Source organism: Dermacentor variabilis, chromosome 6 (genome assembly GCF_050947875.1).
Source record: "Dermacentor variabilis isolate Ectoservices chromosome 6, ASM5094787v1, whole genome shotgun sequence".
NCBI lineage: Eukaryota > Metazoa > Arthropoda > Arachnida > Ixodida > Ixodidae > Dermacentor > Dermacentor variabilis.
Window position 1 is genome coordinate 110556496 of NC_134573.1, and position 17684 is coordinate 110574179.

Below are 17684 nucleotides of genomic sequence, written 5' to 3' on the forward strand. Positions count from 1 at the left end.
CCAATGGCTTCCAAGTCACTGCGGTATTATCGGCAATAAACGGGCCGACCAAGCTGCCCGTTCAGCCCACACTGAGGGCCACTACGTACCAATATCACTTGCTAGAACTGACGCAGCACGGAAGCTCTGCCTGCTTGCTCGCCAGTACACCACGTCTCAATGGAATGAGCCACATTTCAGGAATTCCCGACTGTACTCCCTTGATCTCACATTAAGCCTTCGAGTCCCATCAAAGCTTCGCCGTGAGACGCCACGCTTTTGTATGGACTGTGCTTGGGCGTTGCTTTTACCAAAGCCTATCCGTTTCGCATAGGGATGGCCGACACCGCAACCTGGGACCACTGCGGCCATGAAGAAATTATTATGCATATTTAGTGCGACTGTCCGCGATACAGCCCGAATAGGGAATTCCTTCGCCACGAATGCAACCTGCACCGCTTGAATGTGTTCAGTTGATCAAGCACACATATGACAACAATGGACTATTAATTATTCGAAAGACATTGATATATATATATATATATATATATATATATATATATATATATATATATATATATATATATATATATATATATATATATATATATATGGATCCTTTACTGTCGCTCTCTCTATCTCTTTATCAGATAAAAATATCGCTACAGAGGACCAGCAGCAGCGATAAAGGCTGCACTGTCCATATAGAAACCCAATCGCCAAGTCGCTAACACGTATATATATAACGCCAACAGACTATGAAGCCAAATAAAGCATCGGGGAAATTAGCCGTGGTTGACATTGAAACGTAGAAAATAATAGAGACGGGGGGGAGAATGGAACTAAAGCTAGACAATTGTAGGTTTCGTAACAGCGCAACACGGACAAAAGGAAGGTAAAAACGACAACACGGGTCTGTGTTGTCGTTTTTACCTTTATTTTGTCTGTGTCTTGTGTTGCACTGTTACGAACATTATAGATTGAATATTAGCCAACTGGCCCAACTCGCTGCCTTGATGCAGAAAGTGGGCGAAAAGATAACGTGCCGCCGGTGGCAGCCTAACCCGCAACCAACCTTAGCATTAGGCGTGCGTTGCACCACAAATTCTGCCACGGCGACGGCTATCAATCCGTCCACTAACTTTGGTATTTATATTTACTAGGCTTAGCCCCTGGGGGTGTTAGCCAGCGCCACTCAAAGCCATGGTGGCCGGATGTGGAACATCCTTTTTTGCACGATGGTGCTACGGAACACGTGAACTTGGGAGAGCAGGCATGTGCGTAATGAACCACCGTATGCTACCTAATGAAACCAAGGCTTCCCGATTCGGCACCCTCGCTATGAATGAACGAAACAAGAAGGGAAACCGAGGTGCTCGATATATATATATATATATATTTTTTAGGAATCATGACCATATAAACCCAACAGATAACGAAGCCAAGGAAAGCATCGGCGAAATTAGCTGTGGTTGAAACTGAAATATAGAAAATAATAAAGAAAAGGGAAGTGAAAGTGCACGAAAAGATAACGTGTCTCCAGAGGAGACGAACCCACAACTTCAATATAGATGCTTAATTTGGTACCCGTTAATAAAACTCCTCTTCCTGTACTTTCTCTTTACGAAATACAACTCATGCCTCGAAAGGTGTGAAGCCCCTACTGTCCCCTCTTATGTCTCAAAACGGCAATGAGCATTCCGCGGATGCTTGCCACAAAGCGACCACTTGACCAGCGCCCGCCTATATATATATATATATATATATATATATATATATATATATATATATATATATATATATATATATATATATATGACGGAGCACGGCGCCAACTGTTCAACGGGTCAACAAGTTCGAGGCGACAGCGACCGCCGCTAGGTGGAAGCGGTAAGAACTGTCAAGGTCGGGCTTCTCAATTCGTTGCAAGTTGACCGTCACGGAGAGCCCACTAATTGATGCAAGGGGCCAACGTCCACGACTTCCGTGGGAACTGCGTCGACTTCAGTTTCCCAATCGCCTCGTGGTTCCGTCGCATGCCTCCGATACTGAGCGACCGCCCCCGGTCGCTCAGTATCGGAGGCCGAGTACGGCGGAACGGTACGACGTCATGGGTTGGATTTAGCGAACAGTTCGACGATTGTGATTGACCGGGACACCGTCATCATATTCCCTCGTCTAGGTTATATAGTCAGCCGTAGCTTAGCCAACTTAGTGCCACGCCCCGCTATAGCGCAGGTCAGCTCCCATGTTTCAGGCGCCATGGCGGCGAAGGCAAGCGACCCTCTGTATGACGCCCGAGTCCGAACCACGAACTTTAAACCGGATCACAACACCCCATAACACTCGTTCTTATACTGCTGTAATATTTTCTCAAGTTCATCATTTCACAGATCCTACTGTGACTGCTTTGTATTTTGTCCGAAACTGCTGACTGTATAGACTGGCTTTTTTTTTTCGGTTCACATGTTAGTGCGCGCACTATGCAATCTTGAGATGCTTGTCAGCGCCATATATTTTCATTGCTTAGTCCTTAGTGAGAGCTTTTCCTTCCCAAGGAACACCCTTTCCCTCTCCTGTCAAGATTACACATCGCATGCTTTTACTTAAAGCTTTGTTCCACGCGCCCAATCGTTTAATAGTTTCACAATTGCCTGCTGTACTAAACGTCAATTTACGAAGCAAGTGAAGCCAAATCAAACTTTCTTAGGACCTTTCAATCACGGGAAATATTGAAAGAAAAAAAATTGACCACCCTTCCACTGCTGTGCAAAGGGGTGCAAAGGGGAACAGGCGGCGTTCATCAAACGCCGCCTGTTCTTCTGCCGAATGCACGACGCGCGGCCCGCTCCCACTGCCGTTCCTTCAACGCAGCCTGCTCGTCGGCAGAACGAACCGAACGCGACTCCCCATCTGACTGCCGGTCCCCAACTGGCGGGAAACGGCGGTGCGGAGGCGAGCGAACGCGCGATCACACCCTTTTTCTCCTCCGGAGGGAGGGGACGCCTCTGATTGGCTCGCGCCCTGTGCTGCGTCTAACTTGTTCATGCATATAAAACTTCGCTTTAAAGGGCGCGTATGATGGACCGATGATGAACTCCATAGTGAAACCACACCTGTAAAAACATGGCTACAGAAAAAAGAGTATCTTCGTCTTTTCTGTAAAGTGTCGCCTTTGTGTTGTGCCAGATACCACTGAACATTGTTCTATTAGCTCCACCGACACCATCATATTTTGGGATGTCCTCCGACGGACTTTTAAAAAAGATACTTTGAAATTAGGGCTCATACTGTGCGATATATACCTGCTACCGAACTCTGATGATAATGCACCTTTCGATGTGTTTTTTTCTCATGCACAGTCTGCGAAAAACGCAAATGATGGACCGAAACGCCGAAATGGTTGTACCTACAAGGGTACATATTTCATCCAGATGATATTACACCAAACAAGTTTATGATGGACTCGATATACAACTGCACTGGCACCTCATTTTGGTGAGGTGCCTATCCTTACCACCCTTCTAAAGTGGAACCAATGTTTCCACCCACAGTATGAACGCTGCTTTTTCTGTGTAACTTTTCTTGTGCCCTCCATTCTCTGACTATGCACAACTGGTGAACCTTGGGTTGAATGAATGCTACTGTAATAAAAACCATGAAAGAAAGAAAAAAAAAGCGACAGGAAGAAAGGAAAAAAGCGACAGTGACTGAATTGGTTAGCGTGGTTGTCTCGCAAGCCCGGAGGTCGGTGGTTCGAATCCGCAGCCCGACAAGCAATTTTTTTTTTCGTACGGAAAAGCTACACTGGCGCCGACACGAGTGAGGGAATACAAGCTTCGCATGAAAATGCGCGGTAAGGTATATTGTCTGTAATGCTAACTTCCGCAAGGAAGGTCATCATTAAGCGCCTACCAATCGCAAGTTCACCATGAAGTGACAATGTTATTCTTTTTTTTAAAAAGCACCCGGTATATATGTACATTTTCGTGCTGTATGCTTGGCTGTGCTTGACTGTGCTTGGCTGTGGCTACGTGTGCTTGGCTGAACCTCACATGTCCTCGTGTCTATACGCGACGTATATGCACACCCGGCAGCATGCAGGAACATTTCCAGCGAATGATCAGTGACAAGGTTTATTTGGCTAGAGTTCCTTGAACGCGCACCTAATGGCGCACGAACAATTTCGCTCCATTCGACTCTAATCCGAATCGGGCGGCCGCGGTATGGAAACTAAACGAAACGTGCTCGTAACTGAGCCATGCGGGGGTGTAACTCCCTCTGTATCTTCTTTTATGTTTTTTTTTTGCCTTTCTCTACTTCTTTCGTCGATTCTGCTTATTAACATTTTTCATTCGCAGCTTCCTCGCCTGGAAAGCTCTCGCCGTCAAGTGCTTCAATCGGCTCATGCGCGGGCATCACTTCCGTGTTTAACGAAGCGTTAACGCGCGCTTCCCTCTTCGTCGCCACACGTACCGCGCTATCTGCCTTCAAGATAAGTGGGCACAGTGTGTGTACATAGACTGATGACGCATATATCACCGTATACAGCGGCCGTCAGTGGTGGCTTAACGTTGCACCAGTTGCACCAAATTACGCCAACACACACACCTTTATAAACAACGACAGAATTACGCCGTATATATATTAGCCCTTATACAAAGCGCGCAACGGGAACTATACAAAGTTTCTATAACTTTCATTTATTATTCTGAGTGACAAACCACGAAAACTAAAACAAATAATAATTATGACCTGCGCTGATGCAGATTACGTCATGACATGCGAATTAGCCGACGTGTGACAATCCATGCTAGGAATAAAATTTCAAGCGCTCCATCCACAATACAAAAACTAATCGTGTTCGATAAGAGCCAGGAAGCAATGAACAGGCTAAGATAACGGCCGTGCTGATGACTCTTCACAATTTATGGCTATACCTGCGTCGCCGTTTGGTGGAGCTACTCTATACAGTGTATGTACGCACCTATACAACACCGTGTAGTTGGCGGTGCTGTGTACGTGACTCGTGAAAGCTAAGCGCACGACACCGTTGTTTGATACACCCGTTTGGGTTTAATAGAGAAATCGTGGCCGTTACCGAACTCATTGAAACCGTCATTGAGTTGCCGAAGGGGTATTGTGCAACTCGATCCTTGCGGCAAGCACTGACGTTTTATGCGCAAGCGCACACCTTGTCAATGTTAATGGCGACAACGTTCATCGACCACGGCGGTGCGAGGCACGCGCAACAGCGGTGCGAGAATGCGTGTGGAATCCATTTGCGGGTTACTTCGCTGACAGTATAGAATGCACCACAATCTGGCAGGGTCACTATGTTTGATTTCTAAGCCGGTCTGAAAACTGTCTAACCTCCCTGTTTTTCCGTCTATTCTATTCGTCCTCCTCTAAAGTACACGCGCGTTGAATTTCCGAAGGTTCATACGAGATTTGCAGAAAGAAAACACTCGGAATAATCCAATTGTTACAGGTAACTTTAGCGAGAAAGCAGAATTGCAGATAGATAGATAGATAGATAGATAGATAGATAGATAGATAGATAGATAGATAGATAGATAGATAGATAGATAGATAGATAGATAGATAGATAGATAGATAGATAGATAGATAGATAGATAGATAGATAGATAGATAGATAGATAGATAGATAGATAGATAGCACTCTACACTATAATCAGGCACACGCAGTGTATACGCCTGTCTACATGCCAATATACGGCATCACGAACATCAAAATTTAGCATATCATTCATAAGTTAGCACGCAAAAGGAATACCGCGGTATTTTGAGTTCCGCGTTTATGAGAACTGGCAGGCAGTCGGTCAGGCTTACTGTTATTCAGCGTTAGAGTCACAGCGCATTTTCACCCGCGAGCAGACTCCTCAAGCATCTGCACGTCCAATTAATCAATTACAGCAATTACTTGTTTTCAGACGGCCTCAGAGAGGGAGCATATGAAATTGTTGCGCGGAGCAGCTCGCAACATCATAAAAATTAGAAAACAAACACACACTTCGCCCTTGACTGTCGCGCAGGCCACGTCTCAGTGGCATATCTCTTCCGTGTCACCTCTACACTCCATAACTGCACTCCACTTACGGCGCCACGATAACCCCATGCATGGCATACAAAGATTAATGACTCATATATCACTGCTCGGCGACTGCCAATTACTGCGCCATAATTGCATCATTCGCTTGGGAGTCTGGTGTACAGAATGCATCGCACATAATTATAAAACTTGTTGATGCCCACCGGGGTTGCTTACTAGTGGCTTTGATGTTGCGCTGCTAAGCACGAGGTCCCGGGATCAAATCCCGACCACGGCGGCCTCATTTCGATGAGAGCGAAATGCAAAAACACCCGCGTACTCAGATTTAGGTCCACGTTAAAAAAACCCAGGTGCACATGGTCAAAATTAATCCGGAGTCGGCCACTACGGCGTGCCTCACTAGCCATTTGCACACATGATTGTGGTTTTGGCACGTGAAACCACATGACGAAAGAAGAAAAAAAGAAAGCGAGAAGTAGAAAAGAAGAGGAGGATATTAAGCTATGCCTTTCTCTTGAATGTTTAGCTGTCCGCGCTGCGAATTTGATTAGTACCTATATATGAGAGTATTTACTGAGTATACGCGAGCGATAGGTTCGTAGCAGCTGCATTCCTACAGGGGGAGGATAGCAAGAACGCCACTAAGTCCTATATTTCCCTTCTGCTACCCCCGTATTCTATAACGTTCATCTATTCAGCCTTCCACCTCAACACAAGGAAGTATATTGAGTTACTGTATATATAAAGTCCAAGTGAGACCATACCGTATATAGACCCCTTGGGAGGATATACAAGAACTCTACAATGATGATTGTATTCAACGAACCCTTGTAAACGGTGGACTCAGTATTAGTGCCGGAAGAGGGTGGCAGCCCCTCCCCCCTCCCTCCCTTCCGGCAGAAACGCTCACTGCGGTTTTTGGCACTGCGGTCTTGAGCACAGAGTCGAAGGACGACTCTGTGCTCAACTCGGTAGAATGGGGGAAGAGGTTTGAGTCGAGAATCGTTTGGGCAACGCGGGGTCTCGAAATTCTGGTTTCAGCGCGAGAAACCTAACGCAAAGCACACAGTGAGGTTTTTTAACGTGCTGATACCATTATTCAATCGCGGACAGTTCAGCAAGGTAATCACCAATTTATTCATTATTATACTAGCCATTTGCACACAGGAAACATCATTGTTCTTTTCTTATGTTACTTTTATAAGACCGTACGAACGTAATGTTTTAATAATATCTGTCGAGAACCAACCGCACGGCGTGTCAACGGCCTTTGTAGCGGCGAGGCGGCTACAAAGGCCGCATATAGCCGGATATATAGCCTACAAAGGCTATACTAGCCTTTGTAGTCACTGCTCGTGGCGCGAGCGTCGCAGCATAACACATTCGAATTTGAAATCACGCTGCGCCTCCGCGCTTTCGGGCGCGGATACCGCCACCGCTTTTGCCCGGCGTGCGGTCGACGCCCACGTGATATTATTTTAAAAAATTTAACGGTGCACTCCTTATGGCCAGAAATAAAGGCGAACAAGGCGCTATAATTTTTCTCGATGTGGCACGGCGTTTCGACTTTGTGGGATTAAAGTATGGTGTTAGATCGACGGAAGCGGTTGACGCAATGGCCATGGGTCAGCCACAGCACAAAAAGAACGCGTCCGCTGCGTCGGGGAAAAAACAAAGAAAAATTCTCTACCCCCCCCCCCCCCCCCTTTCTGTTCGTGTTCCTGGAGGTTCCTAATCTTTTCGTCCGAGTACTCCTTTCCCTTTCAACGTAAATAGCTGTGTTGGTGTAGGGCGTTGACTAATCTCCGCTCTCGCGATATGTTTATTTTCCCTTTTCAATCTCCTGTACACACAGGCTGCGCGAGCGGCACGCGCCAGCCGCGGGCCTGTTCTGTGCACACCCACACTCGAAACGCCTCTCGAGAGCCACACAAAGGAACCCGCTCCCTGCCACGCGCGGCAGAAAAACGGCCCGGCGCCAACTCTGAAGCAAAAATGGGCTCATCCCTTCCGGCACTTGGCACGCCCCCGCCGTTAATCCTCGTTGTCCGGTGGGCACACCCCACAGTCTGTGCCGACCCCAGAAAGCGTTTTGTCCATCAGGACACCGAACGAAGGCAGCAGCAGGGCGGCAGGCAATAACACCTTGCGACGCCAAAACGGCGCATACATTTTTAAAAATTTTTTTTTTAATAGCCTAGGCTAAATGCTTCCTAAGCGTGCTCAAAAATTGGTGTCGGGAACGCTGCGTCTCGACGTATAGGTTTGACATGAAATTGATTTCTCCTGATGCGTTCAAATGTCCGTAGTGAGGAAGGATAAATGAAAGGCAGGGGAGGCTAACCGGCATTGAGCCCGGTTGGCTACGCTGCAGTATAATTGCACATTCGTGACACCGTGATAAAGGTCTTGCTTTTTATTATTAGTTTTATTATTACAACGCAGCTGCGCTGCCCCAAGAGTCGGCGCGTCTCAGGCGTTTGCTCGTACCTCTAGCCGCGTCACCTAAGGCAACGTAGGATGTGAACTGTAGGAGGAGCACTGTCAGCCATGAGCCCGTACAACTATTTCTGCGCTTGCAGACAACAACAATACGCTCATAAGTCTCGCTGTACTGCGCGCTTTTACGCGCAGTCGAGGATGCGCGCGTGTCTCGGCTCCACTGGAGGCCGGTGCGACTTCCCACGGGTTCTCGGTTGTGTGTGCGTGTGTGTGGGGCGGGGTAGGGGCTGAAGGTACAGCACGTCACCTTCCGCGAGCAAACGCTTCACCCGTCGGCGCATCAGCGGCAAAGCGAGCGGCTTTTAACTGCGCTTCCGCTTTCCCAACTCGGGCGAAAAAAACGGTGACTGGGGAGGGCCACCATTTATCCCTCCACCCAACTCGCTTTGCTTTGCATCCCCACCCCTTCAAACCATCGCGACTTTCTTTCGCTTGCCACCCACACAAAGGCAAAGATTTGGTATATGCCGCTTGGGCCGCTTAGTGCCCACCTAACGGGAAAGTATTTAACGGCTTTGGGCGGCACTGGAGAGACCTGAAGACAGCGCTGTCGTCCTTGTCCCTTCTTCCCTTTTACGTGAGCGCTGGTTATACTAAATGGGTACATCAATGCGACACACCTCCGCCGCTCCGTGCAAGGTGGCGATTCTTTGAAGGGGTCGATGCCGACAAAACCACTGCTAAACCAGTTTCCTCGGCACTTCTCAGTCATTTTCCATGTCACCTTCGACTGCCGCCGTACACGTGCGTGATCAGTAGCCGTCGCATGCCTTGCCAGCCATGTTGGGACTACAGCGTTTCGCAGAGTGCTGCGTCCCACAGTGCTCGAATAATTCGATAAATGGCTGGCGATTGTTTTCGTTTCCCTATGATCGAAAACAAAAATGTCGCAGCGAAGAGTTCGTTGCGATAGCAAATTATTGGACAGCTATACGAAGTAAGGGTAGTAGTTTTATCGGGCGTACAAGCTTGTAAACATTTGCAAACTAAATTACCAAACACGGTGTCACGCGCGCACAGGCAAACATGAACACATCTAACTCGATGACCGCGGACACTCGCCGTCAAACACCTCGCCCCCCCACCCCTCCCTTTTATTTTACCCTTGTGTCGTTACGTTCTACATACTGAGCCCCGAGTATCAATAGATGCGACCAAAAGTGTACAATGCGCAATTATACAGCAATGAGGAGTCTATCCCGTACTGCATTCCCTATAGTCCTCTAATGCTGTGTGGTAGCTGGACATTACTATGGAGTATGAATTGATACTACGCTTGACTTTACTTGACGTGAAACCAAAGGAGAGTAACGGAATACGAAGGCAGGAACGGTATGGTTGTTTAACAGGAGGCTGCGGCGGTTCGTATTAACTGTAAACAAAACAGGGGCCGAATCGTCAGAACGTACCTTCCACAGCGAGGAATTCATAAATCCCTATTATGCGACCATGGCTTTCTAAATAGCGTGCGCGATATCGGTGGCCACGATGTGACTAAAGGCATCCTCAACCCCACAGTACAGCTACAACAGTTGCAACGTATAGTCGTGATAGCGCTGAAATCAAAGGGGTGCTATAGCCCCGAGAACTCCATAGATAAGGTAGTTCATAAGCTCGTTTTTTTTTTTTCACCAGGCCTTTATCTACCATCTTTTGGATCAGTAGGGGCTGCTGATAGCAGTGAGGGGCATTGTTTCGTACGATAAAATGAAGGCGCAACACACAAATTAAAGACACAGGGAAAGTAACTGCGCGACATTATAGCATTTACATCCCCCTTGCGTTCTTCATACCCTATAGAACGAACAAATGATTCAACCCTTCATACCCTATAGGATGAAAGAATATTTCTTTCCGTCTTTACTTCCCCTTTCCCTTCCCCTAGTGCAGGGTAGCAAACCGGACGTTTTAAGTCTGGTTAACCTCCCTGCCTTGCTCTCATTTGCATCTCTCTCTCTCTACACGAATACCCGGCAAAAACCACTATGCAAGAGAGCGACGTTCGCTTACCGCAAAAGGTGTCCGCCAAAGCTCCATTTCCTCGTCACGCGTCGTAAAGGGCTTTCACGCGCAGGCGAGCTTAGAACGACTCGGCCGAGCGCTCCTTCTGTCACCCGGCGCAGTACGGCCGTCAAAATGCGAGTGCTGCAAAGACCACCCGCGAAGCTAACATTCGGAAAGTGGTGACACCGCCGCCGCTGTTCCTTTCTACTCGCCGTCTCTCACAAAACACGGGCCGCCGCGGACCGACAATGACGGAGCGAATTCACATCACAGCAACCGGCCGCTCGTCAGGTGGCCACTGTCAAAGAAAGAGACAGTGAGTGTGAAGAAGACCCTACTTTCGGCGACTCTTTAGGGAGCGTGACTCGGCGCTTTCGAAGATGACGTCCGGAGTGAACGAAGGCAAGATGGGACACTGAAAGAGGGAGAGATCCGTTCGAGGAGGAGTCGCGGTGCGGCCAGGAACGAAAAAAAGGTGCCTGCGCGACGTTTTCGCGGAAGGAGGAACGCCCAAAATTTTCGGTCATCCACGCGAACGGGTTGAATAAACGCCGCGCCGGTCGAGAGTTGCGGAGTTCCTCGTATCCGACGGGAAGACGGCGAGCACGAATGCTCGTCGATTCGGTGTTGGCCCGACTTGTTTCCGGAGGTAGTAGATTTAGGCTAAAAAGGCTTGTTTCCTTAGCTAAACAGGCAACACGCCGACGTTACCCTTTCAGCTATACCCATAGCGCGCCCTCTCCCCTCCCCCCCACACAAAAAGATTAGGTGGATACGCCGAATAGAAGAGGCAACACACGGACGGGTACACTACGCACTATATTCTGCTACCACAACGCGTAACAATAAGGTCGTCAAGTCGATGACAAAAATATTCATTTCCGAGCGAAGCTCTTCTGCTTTTGTAATGATCCGAGGAGCTGACCAAATGCAGCGGTGACTGGTATATATATACGTGTATACGCCACTCAATCGATACGCTTTCCGCTCCATAGCCTCGAACTTTGGAAAGAATCAACAGCAATAGGAAATACGAGTCGGCTCGCATCATGATCGGCGACATACAGCCGTGCAATGCCGCACGCAATTTGTATGCTTCCGGGCACGTTGTCGTAGGCCGCACCATACGCAATCGAACTCTTTCGAGAAGCGGTGTCCAAATGTTTGCCCCGTGGCACCTACCGGACACAGCGGAGCCAGGGGCACGCGCGCTCCCGAACGGAACCGGAAGTTACGCGCGCTGCCACCGGCGGCGGGCCGCCGCAAATTAGCGGAGACGGGGGCGTCCTCTCGCGCTCAGACCCTGACCCAACTTCCGCGCGAGACATCCTGCCCCACAGAGAGGACGCGCTCGCGAGCGACGCCGCGTTTACAGCCGCGACGGCAGCCAAGCCCTGGCCTCGCGTTCGTGCGCGATTCGAAGGGAAACACGGACCTCCCCGCCAATTATGGGATCTGTGGGATCGACCAACACTTTGCGGTGACCTGCCCGGATGCAGGCACAAGGCGCAAACAGAAGACGTCCGGTCACCGACTACGCCTTTCGCTAATCCGGGAACGACAGTCGACGAACTTTCTACGTGTTCCGCGACACACCAGCACGGCAAAAAATTGTGCGAGAGCCATCGACGATCACTGTCAGCTGTACAAGCGAAGAGGCGAAAGCTACTGGGGTGCTGTTCACTTTGTTAAACGAATGACGCGCTTCAAGGCGCATATATGCTGCAGCGATGACATATGAATGTGACTTTCTTTCATTCTGTTTAGAAAAAACGCTAATCTAAAGCGCGGCATTAAGTCAGTGTAATTAGTCCTTGCCCGTGGCATCTCCCAGAGTTCGCAACTGAGTGTATTTAGCTTCTTATCTCCGTGTTTTAGGTTCGAGATGGTGTTTAAAGTGTTATTATTTCTGTTAATACCTGTTTTATACCGGCGAATTAATGTTTGCTCATAAATATCAGGCATACAAAGTAAACTTTCTTTCCTTTCTTTCTTTCTTTTTTTTCTTTTTTGAAGGAGGCGCGTAGGGATGTCGCGGGAAACATCCAGAACACTACGGACGGCCTTCTCTTTTGTATTCTATGTAATGTGGTGGCATTAGTAAGAGTCGCTGTACCCTAAACATTTAAGATGACAATAGTTAACTTGATTGAGAAGTAAGGACGTATGGAGAAGTTTGGTGCTTTTAGGGAGAAAGAAAGGTTAACCTGCGCAAAATTTTCCTCACACAGTATATTTTAGCAGTGACTAAATCCATATGCGTGTTTCACGACATATGTTGCTCAGACAACATAACCCCAAGACAATTTACAGTAGACGCAATCGGAATAATAGAATTATTAAGTTAATTAAGTGTGTAGCGACATTACGACTTTACGGTCTCAAGGGAACAGCTGTCATTTTCCTAATATTTATACCAAGTGAATTTGCGTTAATGCAGAAGGGCGGTTTTACTAGTACCTGATTCACAATACTGATAAGCTCAGTGAAACTCGGTGCAATAAGCTTAACAGTTGCGTCATCCGCGTCCATGATGAATTTGACATTATTGAGAATAGCAACTAAGTCATTATTAAATATACAATATAGTATAGGCCCTAGGATGCTTCCATGGGGTACTCCCACACGAACTGGCTTTAAGTTTCCAGCCCTACCTTCTATATAATATACATACCCCGTACATGGCAGTGCTCCTAGAATCCGGACAAGACGTAATGAGCTGAGAAGGATGAGCTGAGAAGGAGGAGAAGGAGAAGGAATGAGCTGAGAAGGACGTAATGAGCTGAGCTGAGAAGCTTTGACCAAAGTTTCATGCCGTTCACATAGTCATTGTCGGCGACAAACGCCGCGCCTGCGTCATGTGCTGCTCCCGTTGCAGAAAGAGGCAGCGGAGGCCAGATGAGGCAAGCAGTGGACGCGTAACCATGTGATCAAACATGGCGGCGCCCACGCGGAGAGAGGGCAGCAGTTTACTCTAGAGGAACGAGGTGGCGCTTTCGGCGGCGCGCCGCACTTTACCTCAGCAAAAGCGCTCGAATGCGAAACCATTACCGCTTTTACACTGTGTAATCAGCTGTCGGCAATGCAAATGGGCGTTTCTAACGCACTGCGCTCCGTCCTTGCGACAAAATGTGTAACTGTAGTGGGAATACGTGTGCAGCAATTTGGCTGCAACTATAGTGAATGGCGTATTAAGGAATGGGATGAATCTGTGTGGCCGAGTTCACGGATCACTGCTACTAATGGCTGCCTGTGTTGCCGGCCCTACAATGCACAGCTTTCCTCGAGGACTTAAAAAAAAAAAGAAAATCCCTCATCCGCCATCGTCGTGCGGTCATGTCTCGTTAATATGGACCCAGGTAATATAGAAATACCCGCAATATGGACGAAATTTTCAGCGACCGATCACGTTCCATGCGTTTCTGCTCCGTTAGTATAGAAATTTTCAGTCCGAACTATGCACGGCCTTTTATGAGACGAAAGTGGAAAATGCAAGCATATTTTTCTCGTAATTATGAACACTGCTTCACATCGGGATGGAAACAACGCATAGGCGGAGTCAAGAAGGAAAGAAGAGACACGCAGAAAAGGAACTGTCTATATCAAGAAAGCCGAGCAAAGCACGAAATACGTAGCTGCTGACAGTAACACCATGCCCAGGAAGAAGGGTGATTACAAAGCCCTTCCCACGATCACTTCACCCCCTCGCCCCATATTTTCACCTCTGTTGTGTCGATCTGAAAGACAGGGTTGATTTCTGCATGTTAGCTCAGAAGTGTAAAGAACGGAGTTCACGAAGAGAAATGCCACTGTAATTTTTTTTTTGCCTGAATAAATTGTAATTGCGTTATCCTTACGCTTATAACATAATGTTCCTTCTTCCGGACGAATATGGACGATTATTCTAGGAAACAGAAGCGTCCATATTACTGAGGCATCTCTGTATCGTTAACTTTCAAAGAAAGAACTTCAACTGCAGATCGTCGGGAGGTAATACTCGTTACGCAGTAGCAAAGGGAGTAGCGCCACTTGCAGGCATAGTAAGATTCTCGCACGCTATCTACACATATCCAACACAACTCACACGCAAACTTATGCCTATTCTGTCGCCAAGGTACCACGAATAAGCTAACCTTCGCACATTTGAATCAATGCGCCGAAGCATGGGTGACGGTGACTGCACCGACGACACTCTTTTCGAAGCTGAACCCGACGGACCACAGACGGTCCACAGAGTAAGCGAGTGACTATAATGCGCCTTCCGTACAAGCTATTACAAAGTACAGAACATCTACACGTCGACCCTTGAGCGCAGCGAGATCAAATCCGTCACAAACTGAGCACACCTGCGAGCGATTAGGCAGAAAATAAACAATCAGACAGTGACCACAGCGAGGAACATTACCGAGTCGGAAGCATGACACACCTCTGCTTCAAAGTGTTAGCCCAATAAAGAACCCATAGCAATGCACACTGATCCTAATTTATTTCACAAGCGGAAAGTTTGGACAGCTCGGAAGATTCTTGTGTTGACGAATTATTTCCGGGAAGTGTTCAGTTTCCCCAATATACGACGCGAGGCATTCGGGGGCAGGTAATCTGGTACACAATGCCCTGCCCCCTGTCGACATAACAGCGGTCTTCTGGACGAGGGAGGAGACTATACCGACCGCAGAGATAGTTGGTCAGCACAGCTAGTTCGGCGAGTTGGTTCAGGATTGCAGCCGTGTAAAAATGCGCCTAAAAAAGACAAGCGACGTCAACCCCTGCACCTCGTATATATTGTATCGAGACGCGGCGCCGTTGCAGGGTGGGCAGCCGTCGTCTTCCTTTCATTCTCGCTCCGTCGGCGGAGGGCGCTGTGATGAATGCATTCGTATAATAGCCGTTCATCCTAAGGTCACGGATTACTGTGTTCTTTCTCTGGAGGCACGGGGACCAGCCAACTCTTTCGGCTCTCTTTGAGCGGCGCAAAGAGCTTCCCGGAAAGAATTCGTCAACACAAGAATGACCTTCGCCACCTAAACAAAGAATGCAGTGCTGTGGCAGAAGAATGCGAGATGTTTGACCGCCACAGTAGCCCTGACGCGTCATTCCGTCTTCTAAAAAAGCCCAATAGCGGCAGTGCCGGTTCAAAAGAAAGAAAAGCTGATTTGCTACAAACACGGTAATTAATCAATCAATCAATCAATCAATCAATCTTTATTTAGCATTCATTCATTTACAAAAATGAACACTAGGACAAGAACTAAAAGCTGCTTTTTTGCAGCTTGACAAGGTTCTTGCCCCTATCTATGACAACGGGGACAGAATAATGTTTGTACACTGTAGTGTGTGCAATGCACAAACGTATAAGTGAAAAATTTGTGAGGCTAAATGTACAATCAGTGATACAAGATTATACAGTACAAATGACATATATGAATATACACTATATAACAGAAATACATATTTATTTTCAACTGCTGTAAAATTCATCATAGAACGTTTTCTTGACATGCAGAAACATAGATAGCAAATGAAGATGTGCGTAAATTTCTTGCAGGTTACATCCTGTATGCGAAAATGCCATCAAAATGAAAAACTACCTAATTTAAAGGAGCCAAGTAGTGACTTCCCCTAGCCAAAGTAACGTTAAAAAAATAATTACTCAATTTGAATTAGGAAGTCTCGTAATGTTTTCCTAGTAGTGTCAGTTATCTCTATACCGTTTTCATGAAGTTTATTTAATAAGGATGGGACGCGACTGGATAGCCGATTTGATCCATAATTAGTACGGGAAAGTGGTAGCTGCCATCTCTTTCTTTCCCTAATGTTATACGATATATCTATTGGTTCTATTAGGTTGCACAACCGCAAGAATGCTTCGTTATTATACTTAAAGTAGCTCTGGTATTTTAGGGCAAGGTTAACGTTATATAAACTTACTAGACAAATGATATTATACTTTGAAAATAATTCAGATGTATGTGCGTCGAATGGCGCGTTTGCAATATGACGAACAGCCTTTTTTTGGAGTAGTAATAATTTATTGATATTTTCTTTTGACGTGGTACCCCACACAAGGTGGCAATACATTAAATGAGATGAGAATAGTGCGTTATAAAGGATCAGCTTAACTTTAGATGGTATCGTCTCACGGAGTCTACAAAGCACGCCGCAAGCTTTGGCTAAACGGGATGCAATAAGTTCCACATGTTCATTCCACGTTAGTTTTTGATTAAATATAACACCCAAAGTTTTAACCTTAGGAACAACTTCAATTATATCAGAGCCAACCTGCAACAGTATGTCTTCACTCAGATGTTTTTGTGGAGGTGCAAAAATAACAGCTTTTGTTTTTCTTGTATTTAATTTGAGAGCGTTAACCTTGCTCCATTCTGCCAAATGTTCTAGTGTGGTATTTGCCAACAACGAGAGATCGCTGATATTGCGAGACTGAAAGAATAGGCTGGTGTCGTCTGCATAAATGATGAAGTTAGCGTCATTAGAAATGTTGACAATGTCGTTAACATATATATTAAACAATACTGGCCCTAGTATACTTCCTTGGGGAACGCCCTGTGTAATTTCCTGGAGACGTGAATCTTCTGATGAAATCGAAACAAGTTGTTTTCTGTGATTAAGATAGGATTGTAATAGTTTGAGAGAAATGCCCCGAAACCCATAATGTTCTAGTTTAGTGAGCAAAGTCTGATGATTTAGCCTATCAAATGCTTTCGAGTAGTCTACGAAAATTCCTAGCGTTAGTTCTTTATGTTCAAAACCATTTAAAATGAACTCTTTTTGGGTTAGCAGAGCCAATTCAGTTGACATTCCCACACGGAACCCAAATTGTTTATTTGATATGATGGAATGTTTATCACAAAATGACTTTAGTCTTTTACAAATAACTTTTTCTAGTCCCTTGGATAGGACAGGCAGTACTGATACTGGCCTGTAATTTGACAGCTTATTTTTGTCACCGGATTTAAATAGGACTGTAACTTTCGCGTGTTGCATTTTTCTAGGAAAAATTCCAGTTGACAGCGATAGGTTAAAAATATGAGTAAGTACTGGGAGCAAGAGATCAAGCACAAACTTAATAGGTCTTATTTGAAATCCGTTCACATCGCGGGATTTACTA